Genomic DNA, 15,738 nt, shown 5'->3' with positions numbered 1-15,738 from the left:
AAACTAATTTTAATAATATATTTTATGAATTGTAAAATTGACAAGCATTAGAATTTTAACAAATAATATGTCATTATTGTTTCATTTCTGTGAATTAATGTAATAATTCAAAGTGTATTCTAAACTTAGCAATCATCTTAACATCAAATAATAAATTATTGCACATGACTCTTGGTATTAGGTGGAACGGTTCAGAATTGTGGTAAAAATTCACCACACTTTACATGAGAGTATGTCTCCTCTCATCTAGCTTATATTCTAGAAATTTGATTTCTACATGCATGTTAAATTCTTGTCTAGGTGAGAGCTATACAATTATATGCAATTATAGACATGAGGAGTATTTCAGATGGTACTTAAAAGTCATATTCATTAATTAAATTTTTATTATTTTGTACTAAATAAATATTTATAGAGAGACTGAATTTCTGAGTAAATGATGGTGTATCTGTGCCAGATTATACGTATTAAGGCTTATTTTATATTTCTGACATTGTTTCTAAAGTTGGATTTAATTTTCCAAAAGAGGATAAGTGTATTACATTGGATATATGAAAGTAAACTTAGTGTTTATTCCATAAATCCTTTGCCACTTATCTAATCCCAATATAAATTATCCATGTGTTTGAAGTAATGAAAATAACAACAGATATAAGCCATATAAATCCATCTGTAGTAGACAAGTATTTTCAAGTAAAAGAGGATAGTTGATCCTCTTTTACATTACAGAATATTCTTGGGAAAATGTGCTCCAGGCTGGCCACAACTGCAGAATATTATGGTTTGATCTATCATAAGAGAAGGAAGGAAGGCGAACCTTCTTTCCAAAATTTTGTTCCCAGGGATGTGATCTGTTTTATGGTGGTGAGTTGGAAATGAACATTTTTCACAGTCAACCTTGAAAAGCCATCTTGATAGACCATTTCTGTAAGTGGTTACAGATGATTATTCCTGGATTTCCAAGGATGCCAGATTGCCTCATTTTGAGACAATTAAAACAGGAATTTAGTCAGCTGTTTTTGTATGTTTAGGAGAAAAACCCATTGACTCTAGGCCAGCAGGTCACTGGGGCCCAGAGATGCTAATACATTGAAGAGTAATCCTAGACCTCTAAAAACAAAAAAACAAACAAACAAAAAAAACAACTCCAGTATTCACTGCCAGTCAAGGCTGCTATCACAGCCTACATGAAGTCAGGCAAAAAACAGAAGCTGAGAGTAATTTCGATGATAAATAAAATATTTGTGATGAGGCAGACTGAAATGAGACTCCAGAGAGAGGGTCAGAAAGACTGATCAGACTAAAATTGGTCAAAAAAAGATTGGAAAATAGTATTCCTTGTAGAACACATAAATCATAGAAGTCCTGTGCTTGTAAGAAGAGAGCAGACCACATTCCTTTTTTTGAGAAATGCACATTTTCTTTAACATCAGCTTAATGAATTTTCAATGGAAATCTTTGAATTCTTAAATATTTGACCACATGTGGGAGAAGGCCAATTGCTGAAGAAAAGAAAATATCATCACTCTGTTAGGAGTTCTAATATCACATTAGGAAGTAGTAAAGCACAGATTTGTAATAAAAAGTGAAAAAAATTATTCCAAATGAGGGTTTCATTTGTTTTGAGGTAAATGTTCTTGATTTAGGTGCTAGCAATTACCATACAATTGATTCAGTCCCATAGCTGAGTTGATATTGACTACAGTATTCTCACATGAAAGAAAAGAGAAAATTCACAAATGTCTGATGAAATGAGTCAAGGATGAAGTGTTCTAATAGTGATATCTGAGGTTTAGACACAGGTGAAGAGGTGGATTTTCTTTTATAAAAGTCTCTCATTTTTAGGCTGGTGCCAGTGCCTCACAGTTGTAATCCTTTCTACTAAGGAAGCTGAGATCTGAGGACTGCTGTTCAAAGCCAGCCTGGGCTGGAAAGTCCCGCAGACTCTCAGCTCCATTTAACCACCAGAAAAACAGAAACTGTGGCTCAAGAGGTAGAGCCCTTACCTTGAGTTGAAGAGGTCAGGGACAGTGCCCAAGCCCAGATTTCAAGCCCCTAAAACAACAACAACAACAAATCACCCTTTTCTTGGACTGCTTACATCTTTTCCTAACATTCAATAAAGAAGCCATTTTATCACCCACTACATTTAAGTCATATCCTAGCTGCTGCAAATAGAATGATTTGGTATCTTATGTCAAAAGATACATATTTAGGTCTGGGAAGGTGGTTCAGTGGTAGAGGGCTTGCCTTATATGCATGAGGTCCTGGGTTTGATTACTGAGTACTGCATAAGTAAAAAGAAAAAAGCTGGAAGTGGCGCTTTGGCTCAAGTAGTAGAGTGCTAGCCTTGAGCTGAAGTGCTGAGGGACAGCGCTCAGGCCCAGAGTTCAGGCCCCATGACCAGACGCCCCCCCCAAAAAAAAAGGTTCCTATTGGGGAAAAAATACCAGCAGTGGTAACTTGTTTTCCAGTCCTTGAACTCTGGGTCGGGTCCCTGAACATAGTTATGCTGGTAGCTTTCATGTGAGCTTGCTTGTTATTTATTGGATTACTGCCCAAGACAGGAATTACTGGGTCTTAAGGGAAATCTATGTTTAGTCTTTTGAGGAACGTCCGTACTGCATTCCACGGTGGATGAACAAGTTTAATTTCCCACCAACAGTGTAATAGAGTTCCCATTTGGCTACATCCCTGTCAGCATTCACTATTGTTAGTTTTCTTGATAATCGCCATTCTATCTGGGGCAGTGTAGAATCTGTCATGTACTTGTAGATTCGTAGGCACCTTCTAGCAACCATAAAAGAATGAATCTATGAAAACTATATTGCTCTGAGTGTGCATACCTTTCTTTTAGTATAATTTTCCCAAACCTTTCATTTTCCTTAAGACTGGTGAAAAGTCATCCTTTCTGATGGGTGAATAGAATTCCATTGTGTGTATGTGTGTGTGTGTGTGTGTGTGTGTGTGTGTGTGTGTGTGTAAAATGACAATAGGCCTATGAGTTCATTTCTAATCCTTTGGTTTCATCTGTAATTTTGTAATTTCTTATTACATTCAGATTGCTTTCTCTACTGCATTGAAGCATATTGTTGGGATTTTGATGGGTATTGTATTGTCAATTGTTTGGGGGCAGTATTGCAGTTTTCACAATGTTAATTGTTAATTCTTCCAACCAGGAGCATTGAAAGACTTTCCATTTCCTTGAATCTCCTTAAATTTCCTATTTTAAATTTATTAATTCCTAGTTTTGTCGTTGTTTTGTTTTGTATAGATTTGATTTGATTTTGAGGCTAATACATATGAGGTTTTTTTGGATTTCAGTGTGGATCTTCCCATTGTTAGTAAAACAGAAAAACTACTGATTCTTGTGGGTTTTATACTCTGCTACATTCCTAAGGTTAGCACCACCTTTACTAACGTGGGGGGAAGGAGCTATAGTGTCCTTTAAATATAGGATCATTTCATCTGTAAATACGGATAGTTTTACTTCTTCCCTATTTGGATCCCCTTTATGTTTTTCTCTTGCCTATTGCTCTTGCTAGAAAGTCCACTACTATGTTGAAGAATAGTAGAGATAGTGGACATCCTTTTCTCATTCCGGATTTTAATGTCTTCATGCTTCCACCATTAGGTACACGCTTATTATCTCTTTGTCATATACATACTTTGTATTATATTTAAGAAAGCTCCATGCATTCCTAGCTTCTCAGACCTTTAATCATAAAGGGGTATTGGAGCTTTTTAAAAGCTTTTTCTACATCCATATAGATGATCATGTGGTTCTTTCCCTGCTTCTACTGATGGCGTGTTTTATGTTTATTGACAAGTATATTGAATCCAATTGTATCCTAGGATGAATACTGTTTGATCATAGCATATAATTTTTTTGTTAGTTGCTAAAATTGGTTGGTGAGAAATTTATTGAGAAGTTTGCATCAATGCTTATCAAGGAGTTTGGTTCATAGTTCTTTTTCTTTGACGAGTCCCCATCAATTTGGGAAAGAGTCTAATTCTTTTTTTTTGGAAGGGGTGGTCTGGTCGTGGGCCTGAACTCTGGGCCTGTGTGCTGTCCCTCAGCTCTTCAGCTCAAGGCTAGTGCTCTACCACTTGAGCCACAGCCCCACATCCGGCTTTTTTTCTTTTTGCTAATGTGGTGCACATTACATAGCACCCTATTTGTTAAGACTCCACACAGAGCCCGTTGAAAAGCTGAGTACAAAGCACCCTTTGTAAATCACTCATTTTATAGCACCCTTTGAAGAACTCAGTGCATAGAAGAATTTTGTAAGTTTCAGCACATACCACACTATGGTAGGACTCAGCACATACCACACTGTGGAAGCAATCAGCACCCAGCACCATTTGAAGGACAATACAGAGCACCCTGTGTAAAGGACTCAGCACACAGCACTCAAAAATCTCACCTCATCACTCTCTTCTCAAGGGCTCAGCACATAGCAGGACCCTTTTAGATGAATTAGCACACCACAACTTTTGAAGGACTCAGCATACAGTACATTGTGTAATGGACTCAGAACACAGCACCCTTTGAAAAACTCAGCACGGCCCACTCTTCTCTGAGATTCAGCATATAGCACTCTATGGGATGACTCAGCAAACAGCACATTTTTGAGGACTCAGCACAAAACCCCCATGTGGGAAGGATGCAGCAAATAGAGCCCTTTGAAGGACTCAGCACATAGCTGTATGTAACAGGTCCAGATTTCATTAGAATTAGGATGCTTTCTTCAGTATCCCCATTCTTCAGAAACACTTCACAAATCCTACCAGCTCACATTTAACCAACCTGTGTTTTATGGGGGAGAGTCAGCTCGGGTTCTTGAACTCAAAGTTTGGGGGCCCTGTCCCTGAGCTCTTTGGTTTCATGCTAGAGCTCTACCACTTGAAGGCACAGCTCCAATTTTGGTTTTTTGGGGGTTGTTCTTTGACAGGTCTTATGGTGATAAGGAAGGCCAAGTTGGGGTGTCTGGGGGCAAAGGCTCTTAGCTCAGCCTGGAACTGACCTCTCTCTTCCTTGTGCCCCATGCTTCCCATGGGCCTCCTGGGGCTCTCTTGGCCTAGGGTGGAACAGACCTGCTCTGGCATCAGCACTCAGGGTGAACAAAAGTCAGCTTGGCCCTGGTCACTTCTCAAAATTGAACTCTAGAGGACAATGGCACGGGGCAGCATATCCCGCATCTGGCCACCAGGGGGAAGGAGTGGCCCACCATAGGGATAGTACCTGTGATTTGTGTTTACTCTTGCTTCCCTGGGGTCTCCATCTTGCTTCCAAGTCACCCTGGAGAGGAAAATCCTTGAGACACTTACCTACAATTAACAATAGAAAACAAGTGGGGCTGTGGCTCAAGTGGCAGAGCAGTAGCGTTGAGCAAGAAAACTCAGGGATAGAGCCTAGGCCCTGAGTTCACACACACACACACACACACACACACACACACACACACACACACACACACACACACACACACACACACACACACACACACACCACATGCATGCAAAATCAGAGATTTCTACACTGCAATCTTTGGTATTCTCTACTTTTTCCCCACTAAGCCTGGTGGCTGCTGGCCTAGGTGTCTGATGCATATACCACCACCTGGCATCTTTAATTTTGGGGAACAGAATGGGTAGAAGGTCATCCTTCTCTGATCCCAGCTCCTTGTTTGAGTCATGGTCTATCCAGGCCCGTTGGGGCTTCTTCCCAAAATCACCAAGATGCCTTCAAAAGTTATCACATACTGGGCACTGGTGGCTCATGCCTGGCATCCTAGCTACTCAGGAAGCTGAGATTTGGAGGATCACGGTGCCAAGCCAGCCTGGGCAGAAAGTGTGTGAGACTCTTATCCTTGATGAACCATCAGAAAACAAAAGTGGTCCTGTGGCTGAAGTGGTAGAGTACCAGCCTCGAGAATAAGAGCTCAGGGAGAGTGTTCATGGCCAACAAAAAGGAGATGTTGGCTTTAGGATTGGCTTTGGACAAATATAATTGGAATTTTCAAGTGCTCCAGGACAAAGCAGTTCCTCCTTTAGTCCCGTGCTGGTCCATCTTGTCTCACCCCCTGGCCTTGTCCATGATTTGGGTCAGCATGGCTCTGGATGGAAGGGAGGGCTCCAAGGAGGAAGATCCCAAAGCAATCACCCAACCTTTTTCTGCCATGCTCACCCTGCTGCTTCTGCTCTTTGCCATAGACCTTCTTCCTGGAATCCATCCATGAGGTCATCACCGGCAACATAGTGGTGAGTGGTGTGTCTGGCCTAACTCTGGGCAGTCAGAGGTGGAAGTAGGTTTGGGATTAGGAGCTTCCACCCTGGTGTGGGCTGAGCCTAGGGTTGACCTTTATTTCATCCTGAACCTTGCTGTGGTGGGAAGACAGTGTAGACTCCACATTGAGTCAGGTAAGATTGGAATCTGGAGGACCTCTTGTGTGGGGAAGGTTGTGGGGCTCAGGGGGCCACTGTTGTTGATACTCCTCTCTCGGGACTCCCCTCTGCTTCCCTCATCCCTCAATGGTAGAAGAGAAACTTCAACTAAGAGTGTCGGAATTGGGGGCGGGGAATTATTTTGGTGTGAAGCAGAAGTGCTTCATATTCATCCTAGCCCCTACTTACTATTTATCTGAGGAATGGCCATATGGGTTTGGGAGGAGTGAATCATCCTAGCTGAGAATGTGGCTCAGTGGTAGAGTGGTCGCCTAGCATGACTGAAGCCCTGGGCTTGATTCCACACAGAAAAAGCTGGAAGGGGAAGTGGGGTTCAACTGGTCGAGCATCAGCATTGATCAAAAAGAGCTCAGGGACAGTGGCCAGGCCCTTAGTTCAAGCCCCAGTACTGGAAGAACAAATCTTCATTTGAGGCTTCTTTCCCCTTTGAAAACAATTTATTCTTTGTGATAAGCATAACATGGGTCTCTTCCCTGGTCACCAATGGGCCATTAGATGTCCCTTGAGATTGGGGCGCCTCCCAGCAGCCTCTGCCTTACCTGACCCCCAGTTTAACCTTCCCATCACCCAGCAGATGGAGGCCTGAGAGAAGGCCACCTGACCACCTACTTCTGGTGGCCTCCAAGGCTTTTGAGAGTCAGTATGTCTCATGAGGAGTCATTATCTGCATCAGTCTACCAAATAAAGGGAAGGAGCACTCCTCACCTGAGCTGTGGGCAGATCTGTATCTAGGGCATCTGCAGCAGGATGTGCTCCTTGGGGGAGTCCTCTATGGTGATGAGAACCCTGATCTATCCTCTGGCAGTTTCCACGCTGTCTTCAAGTTGCAATTCTTCAAAACATTTCGGCTCCTCCCTAATTTCACCTCCACAGGCACTGATGCATCTGAAGCAGCATTGGTGGTTGGGGGCTCAGCCGGTGCTGGCATCTCGAGCCTGCTGTCCATACTTTCCTCTGTGAGGATCGACAGCAGCTCCTGCAGTACTTTTCTCTTCTCCATCTTCTCCTGGGATATCCAGCAAACACACTCAGCTTTTTCCCAAAACAGCTCATTCAGGACCAACATCTGCTCTTTACACGCCACGAGGGACTCCTCAATAGTTTGGATGTGTGCTGACAGCTGGTTGCATCGATGGTGGAGCTAACTTGCTGGATTCTGGAAGTCCACCTCATCAGGCAGGTTGTGGATGAAGCAGATTTTCTTCTTGGATGCCCACATGTCCTGCTTCCCATCCCCATGAATGCTGTGGTGGCAGCTCATGGGGCGGGAGGCTGTAGCTCCAGCTCAGTGTGGCACTGAGCTGCCAGGTGGGCCAGGTTCCTGCTGCTGGCCCACTGCTCCTGTGGTATGATTTCCCCGCTGTGGATCTCAGGCTCAGTATGTTAACAGAGCCTAATCCATCTACCAGGCAACATGGAATGTGGGCGTAACCACAATTCTTGTATCCCAGTGGTCAGAAAGAATCATGAAATAATGGGGGTGTGGCAGAATCCTGTGATGAAGGCAGACTGGGCAGAGTTAAGATGACAGTGGCTCCCCAGCCCCTTTCCCAGGGAACTCTGTACAATTCAGTTGGGGACAAGACGGTGACCTGCTTGAGCTGGATGGCTGCACAGATTGTTGTGTATGTCCGTTTGTTGCCAGTCTTGGACCTTGAACTCAGGATCTGGCACAGTCCCTGAGCTGCTTTTGCTCAAGGCTAGCCCTCTACCACTGGAGCCACACGAATCTACTTCTGGCTTTGTTGGCATTGAAGTTGGACAAGGGTCTCAAGGACTTCCTGGCTTAGAGTGACTTTGACCATGATCCTCCTATCACAGCCTTGTAAGTATCAAGGAGGAGCCACTGGTGCCTGCCTCATCATTGGTTTTGCTGATGTTCTTGGACACACCTGTGAGTTCCCTATCCTCAGGTTTAAGTGGTGGGAGCTGGAGCCCACAGTTGGAAGCCTGGATCTGCCACTTCCAAATGGCCTGAGATCCTAAGAAACTCATTCCTATCCATATGAATACCAATGGAATGTGATGTATATCATGATTGAATGGGCAGTTCTTGCATGATTCTAGGATAAAATTCTACACAATTGTATTCTACGACACTGATTGATTTTAATTAATACTTTATACAGCATTTAAACCATCATATTCATTAAATGGAGGCAGAATGAAATACTGAAGAATTGGGGGTCACATAGTATAGAGATGCCATTTTTTCTGCCCGGACTTTCTTTACTTAATTGCTATATACCATTTTCTGAATGTACTTTGGTATATGCAACTAGAATATATTATACTTGATCTGGAAATCAATTATTCAAACTGTTTTTTTTTATCAACTATGCTTAGAGCAAAATAAAGAGGTAAATCCAAATTATGTATATTTGAAGATAATGCTTGGTTAGTCCTCTTCTCACATTACCCATTCCCTTCTTGAAAATAATACACATTGTAAGGAAATGCGTAGAATGTTTTAGAGAAATAGGTTGACTTTAAACCAGAGTTACTCTATGCTGCATTTTGTTTACTTTATATCTAGAAAAGCTAAATTCTTATCTTATCATTTTCCTTAGGCTTTATATTCAGGTTTCATCTCTGATGGGTGACAGATAAAGTTATAAACATTTTTTTTTTTTTTTGTCGGTCGTGGGGCTTGAACTCTGGGCCTGGGCGTTGTCCCTCAGCTCTTCTACTCAAAGCGAGCGCTCTACCACTTGAGCTACAGCGCCACTTCCATAAACATTTTTTAACAGTTGTTAAATTTAGGCTGAGGAACCTAGGTACAATTATGCTCATGCAGATAGGCCTCATCAGTCATGAGATCATGATACCAAAATGTTAACCAATGCTTACTGGTGTCATGCTTATGAGATTTTGTGTATTATAAACAGTGGTTATTACCATTTGTTTTGCAATCAACATCATTTCATGGGTTAGAAAATGATGTGAGACATTATACTCAGAAATATATTGAAGGAGGAATCCAAAATAAGTTACCAAGATGTACACTTAATGCAATGTTTTACAAATGGAAGCTAAAGGAAATAATTTATGAAAAAGTCGACATTTACAATAAATACAGAATCAGTATGACTGATTTTTCTTTTATCCCAGTTGCAATACGGCTTGCATGACGACTTTTCTGGTTATATGTTTAGTTAGGTCTTGATATTTAGTTGAAGTTCTGTTTTTTTCATATATTCATTTGTCAGATCAAAGAGGAAATTAATTCCATGCCAGAGTCAAGATCGATAATAATGTTACAATTTTATCCTGCTACTTTGCCAAAGTTTCAAATGAGCTTGAGTATCTTGGGTCTTTTTTGGATCTAACTAAATATGTGTGCAATTTTTTCAGTAGTAGAAAGATTTTTTGACCACCATTTATTAAACTATTATTTCCAGAATCAACTACTCTCTTTCCATGAGATTTTTTTGGGGGGCGTTCCGGTCATGGGGCCTGAACTCTGGGCCTGGGCGCTGTCTCTCAGATCTTCAGCTCAAGGCTAGTGCTCTACCACTTCCGGCTTCTTTATTTTTGCTTATGTGGTGCTGAGGAATCAAAACCAGGGCCTTATGCATGCAAGGCAAGCCCTCTACCACTGAGCCACCTTCCCAGCCCTTTTCATGAGATTTTTAATGTCATTTATATCATGGGTTGATGTTTTCCTTTAGATAACCCCCATTCTGTCTTCTACAAAGTGTAATTTGGAGTAGTTTAAAATTATGTACAGTCAGGTACACTGCTCAGATTCTATTATTTGCATATTTTGTTCTTGTTAAATCAGTAGGATTTATGTCTCAATATGGATACTATTACTATTACTATTTCTGAATTTTTTAAGATATCATGATTTTTGTTATTTTATTCTCTTAAATATGTGCAGATCTCACTCCCCTTACAGTCATATTTCTTTTAAACAATTTGATCCATTCAAGGGATTTGCTTTATTAGGTTCATCTAGATGAATTTAATTACAAATGAACACAACCGTATTTCTGAGACACAGTTATCTTTATGTTTCTAGTCAAGGGCAACATGTATATGAGGGTTTTGTGCTTAAAAATAACATCACAACATGGTTTTGTTCCTGGGGGAGTTCTAGTTTGTTGGTTGTTTTTCCAGCTGTGGTGACTTCAACAGATGTGTGCATTTTATTTCAGTTGTTTTATGTCTATATTTTGTTTCATAGAAGAGAAAGTACACAAAGAATCAGTGATTTAGAACTTTTCGAAATAGATTTCTAAGAGAGATACTTGAAGTTTTGTGACATCTGGGACCAGATAGGTCTTGTTAGTTGAGGGGGTAGTTGAATAACAGAGACATTGTTTGACGTGATTTGAATTCTTCCTCTTATTGCCTCACTATTTCAAATAGTATTACCTCAAAGTCTTTAGTGTAAAGAAAATAATTTTGTCTGTATGAACTCAGAATTTTGGCTTTAATTGGGACACACTACACATTTATAATTGATTTTAACTCTAAAATCTTCTTTCCTTCTTTTAAAATCACAGATGTGAATTTATAATGCTAACATAGCATCTACTAATTTATATGAAATAGTCCAAACTATTTTCACTTCACACTATATGTAATATAGACTGTAATAATAGTCAGCAATATAGTATGTAATAACTGACTTTGGGGAAAGTCAATTACAGTGGACTTTGTGAGATACTGAGTAATAGTAAAACTTATATTTGATTCTATTAAAAAGTTCACAGTTACATCTAAAAATAACTCATCGTTATAAACTAATGATAAAAAGTAAGATTGTTTATTGGAAAAACCAGAAGTTTCAATAAGCTTGCTTTTTAAACATTGACTTGGATCTGGGCTTTGGTGGCTCATGCCTATAATCCTAATTACTCAGGAGTCTGAGATCAAGGATAGTGGTTCAAAGCCAGCCTGGGCAGAAACGTCTGTGAGACTCTTATCTCCAATAACCCACATGAAAACTAGAAACAGCTCTGTGGCTCAAGTGGTACAGTGGTATCAATGAGCTGAAGAGCTCATTGAAATCTGCGACCAGGCCCAGAATTCAAGCCCCACCACCACCAAAAAAAATTGACATGGATTTTTGCTTTATTATTTCATGATTTTTTATTGTGAAAATACATACAGAGGGGTTACAATTACATGAGCAAGGTAATGATTACATTTCTTATCAAACATTGTTTCCCTCTCCTTTGTTTCCCCTTACAATTCCTTCCCATCTTCCCCCCAAAGCAACCCAGGCGCCAAAGTTGTAAAGTTCATTTTCTGACATAACTTGTTGTATATCTGATTTTTGCATGGGACTACCTATATCCCTATTTAAACAAATTGTTTTTCCCTTCCCCTCCACAAATTATACCAACATCAAATACAGTGAAAACAAGGGTTATGTCATGGGGAAGGAACATACAAAGCAACAAAGAAATCATCTTATAAATATGCTAAAAACAATAGCAAGAGAAAAAAAAAACATTTGAGTCCTTATCTTTGGCTTCATTTTGCCTAACATCAACTTATCTGATCATTTCTGCTTGTCCAAGACATATACTAGTAATTGTGAATAAGGGAAACCATGAGACTTATATTTCTTTGGGTCTGGCTTACTTCAATTAATATAATTTTTTCCAAGTCTTTCAATTTCCGAAAACAAATGGGGCAATTTCATTCTTTCTGATGGAGGCATAGAATTCCATTGTGTATATATACCACATTTTCCTGATCCATTCATCTACAGAGGGGCATCTGGGTGGGTTCCATATCTTAGCTAGGGTAAGTAAAGCTGCAATAAACATAGTCGTGCTGGTAGATTTAGTGTGGTCTTGTTTGTGAACATTTGGGTAAATGCCAAAAGTGGGATTGCTGGGTCATAGGGGAGATCTATGTGGAGTCTTTTGAGGAACTTCCATAATACTGTCCTAAGTGGTTGAACAAGTTTACACTCCCATCAAGAATGCAGAAATGTTCCCTTCTGTCCACATCCCCTCCAGCATCTGCTGTTATTAGAGTTCTTGATTATAGCCATTCTAACTGGGGTGAGGTGGTATCTCAATGTTGTTTTGATTTGCATTACTTTTATGTCTAGAGAGGTTGAGCATTTCTTCATATGTCTGTTGGCGATCCTTCTTTCCTCTTCAGAGAAATTTCTCTTTAAGTCTTTAGCCCATTTATTTATTGGGCAGTTGTTTCTTTGAAAATTTGTTGTTGTGGAATTTAATTTTTTGAGTTCCAGTTATATTTTAGATATGAGACCCTTGTCTGTTGTATGGCTAGTGAAGATCTTCTCCCAATCCGTGGGTTTTCTATTGATTTTGCTAGCTATGTCCTTTGCCATGCAGAAGCTCTAAAATTTCATGCAATCCCATTTTTCCAACCTTTCTTTGATGTGTTGTGTTTCTGGCACTCTATTAAGGAAATTTTGGCCTGTGCCAAGGAGACCTAGGGTTGCTCCTATTCCATCCTGTAATGTTTTCAGAATGTCTGTTTGACTCCGAGGTCTTGTTCCATTTGAAGTTGATTCTGGTGCAGAGTGATATATAAGGATCTAGCTTTAGTTTTCTACGCAAATCTTTGCTTTACTGTTATTTTAATTATGTGGTAGAAGAAAGTGGAAGTACATTTGTGTTAAGGGTGCAATTTTCAAATACAATTTTGAATCAACTTGATATAATGTAACTGTTATCAATTTTAGAAGTTAAATCAATGAATGTCACACATTCCCACAGAACTACAATTGAAAACAAAAGACATAATTGTTTTCCTAAAACTGGTAATGGAACCACAAATTACTTCCACTTTACAATTCATACTTTATATGACTTTAATTAGCAGACGTCCATGACTAAAAGTTAATATATTAATTGTATACCATAAAAAGCAAAGTGATTATAGCTAAGAATAGATATTTCATCATAGCCAAAAGATAAGGTTTTGAGCAGTCTCACTAAAGAGAAATGTTACAAACAGAAACTATTGGATATGATATAGCTTGATCATTACACAAGATATAAATGAATGGGATTACCACTACATACTTCATAAATGTGTAAAAATAATTCTGTAGTAGGTGCCAGTGGTTCATACTTGTAATCCTAGCTACTTAGGATTCGGAGAGCTATGAATCATGGTTCAAAACCACCCTAGGCAGGAAAGTCCATGAGACACTTATCTCCAATGAGCCAACAAAAAACTAGCAGTGGCTCAAGTGGTAGAGCACTAGCTTTGAGCTGAACAGTTGAGAGAAAGCGTCCAGGCACAGATTTCAAGCCCCACAACCGCCAAAAATAAAAATAAACAGGTAAAATAAATATTTTGACATAAATGTTAAAATATATATTCTAAAACTCTTTAAATCTTCACTAGGTACAATAGTTTACATAAATGTAGGGAAGTGTTTTCTGGTCTTAGTTGTCATTGAATCAATTGTGTAAATCACACATTTCTCACTCAATTCATAGTTATGTTTATATACTTATATGTCATAAGTATAATTAACAGATAAGTGAAGCCAGTGCTGTTTATGGAATCTATCTTGGCTTTCTAACATTAACCCTTCTACCCTAAAATTTATATGCCCTACAACCTTGCCAGAGGTTTCATTTACAATAAAGTTACTCATCTCATTGAAACAGAAAAGTATAAGCCATAATCATTGTTTGGAACAACTGTCACATTTTCATGCATTTCACTTAGTTTAAGAACCATGCCAGTAATAGCAAAATGTCTTCTGAGCTATTCAATCTCTTAAGTGATGAAAATCTTTAATTGTACGCCTATTTTTTTTTTTACTAACATCCTATTCCTTACGAAGATCTTTTTGTGAAAATCTGTGTTCCTGATTAGAGGATGGAACAAAGGCAATAATGAAAATAGCCAAGGAAAATATTTGAAATATTTTAAAAAGCAATAACAAACACTCTTGTTTTCACTGGTTTCAATGAAAATGTACATTAAAGTATCACGTTTTTGTTATCATTTAAACTTCAATTAGCAATGTAGAAGGGAACAGAAAACTTTGTTTGAAGACAGCTTTACTTTGAACAATTCAACATAAGCATCATGGATTTATTTTGTTTTTCTGTGTAGTTGCCAAAATAATAGAGAGCAATGCCCAAAGGCAGGAAAACACCTAAGCCAAAGCAATAAACTTTTGCCTATAAAATAATTGTGAGTGTCTGACTCTCAAAATCATGCTTGCAAAGAGGAAAAGTGTATTTGCTTTAGTGGGAACATTAAAAAATATTAAAATCCTTTATTAATATTTTGCATATCTTGACTAGGATTTCTCTTGTTGGAGAAGAGGAAAGGTATGAAAAAGATCGAGATTGTTTGACTATAGCAACACAAGTAGCCTTGGTTACTCGTAGTATCATTCTTTTTTACATTTAGAAGCATTATTTGTTGCTGGGTTATAAGCTGAAAACCTGTAAGTATTAATAAAGAGTCATTTTCTTTGAGAGGAAAGTTGCTGTGTAAACAAACCTAAAATATCAAAGACAGAATAGTGGAAACTATTTTCTAGCTATATCACAATCTGTAGGTGTAGATTTTGTTTCCCATTGTTCCAAGGGACCCATTTTTGTTATCTTCTTTTTCACCATCTAGTCATCTTATAACATCCTATACAATTCTGGGATTGTTGTATCTTTACTGGATTCTCTAACTTCTGTTGGAAAGTTAGGAAGGATAGAAAATTTTACTTTATTTTTTATTACTTTAGAAACTATAACTCAAAATGACATAAATTTCATTTCCATATTCTTACCTTAGCTTTCTACATAACTGTAGAACTTAGTGATCCCCAAATGTGAAAATAAAGATAGGGAGCTCTTTTTTAGATATTATTTAGACCTTCAAGACTTCATTAATGCAAGGCCTTTAGTAGTTTGTACATCATATATGTATACAAAGCTAGTAGTAACTTTTTCTTATTCTCAGAAACTAGGACATATGGTGTCCCTATAGTTGCATCAGTAAAAGGCTGTAGTTGACTTGGTTTACTCTATCAAATCTGTCAAATTTCGACAAGTTAAGTGGCTTGTATAATCCGTATTTATCATTTTAGTTCTAAAGGACAGAAATCTAAAAGAAGTCTCACTAGATAAAAATCGAGCCACCGACAGAGGTGAAATACTTTTTAGATGATTCTAGTGGAAACGGCATTTACTTCCTGTTCTGCTTTCCAGAAACTTCAGAATCTGGGTTGTTGTCTTTTGCTTTATCTTCTAATGTAGCATCTTTATATCTTTCTGAGGGTTCTTACCCTAATCATGTCCCTTT

Source organism: Dipodomys merriami, unplaced genomic scaffold (assembly GCF_024711535.1).
Source record: "Dipodomys merriami isolate MVZ:Mamm:240054 unplaced genomic scaffold, mDipMer1.0.p SCAF_159, whole genome shotgun sequence".
Lineage (NCBI taxonomy): Eukaryota > Metazoa > Chordata > Mammalia > Rodentia > Heteromyidae > Dipodomys > Dipodomys merriami.
The sequence above is the reverse complement of the archived record's forward strand: the minus strand, read 5'-3'. Positions refer to the sequence as shown.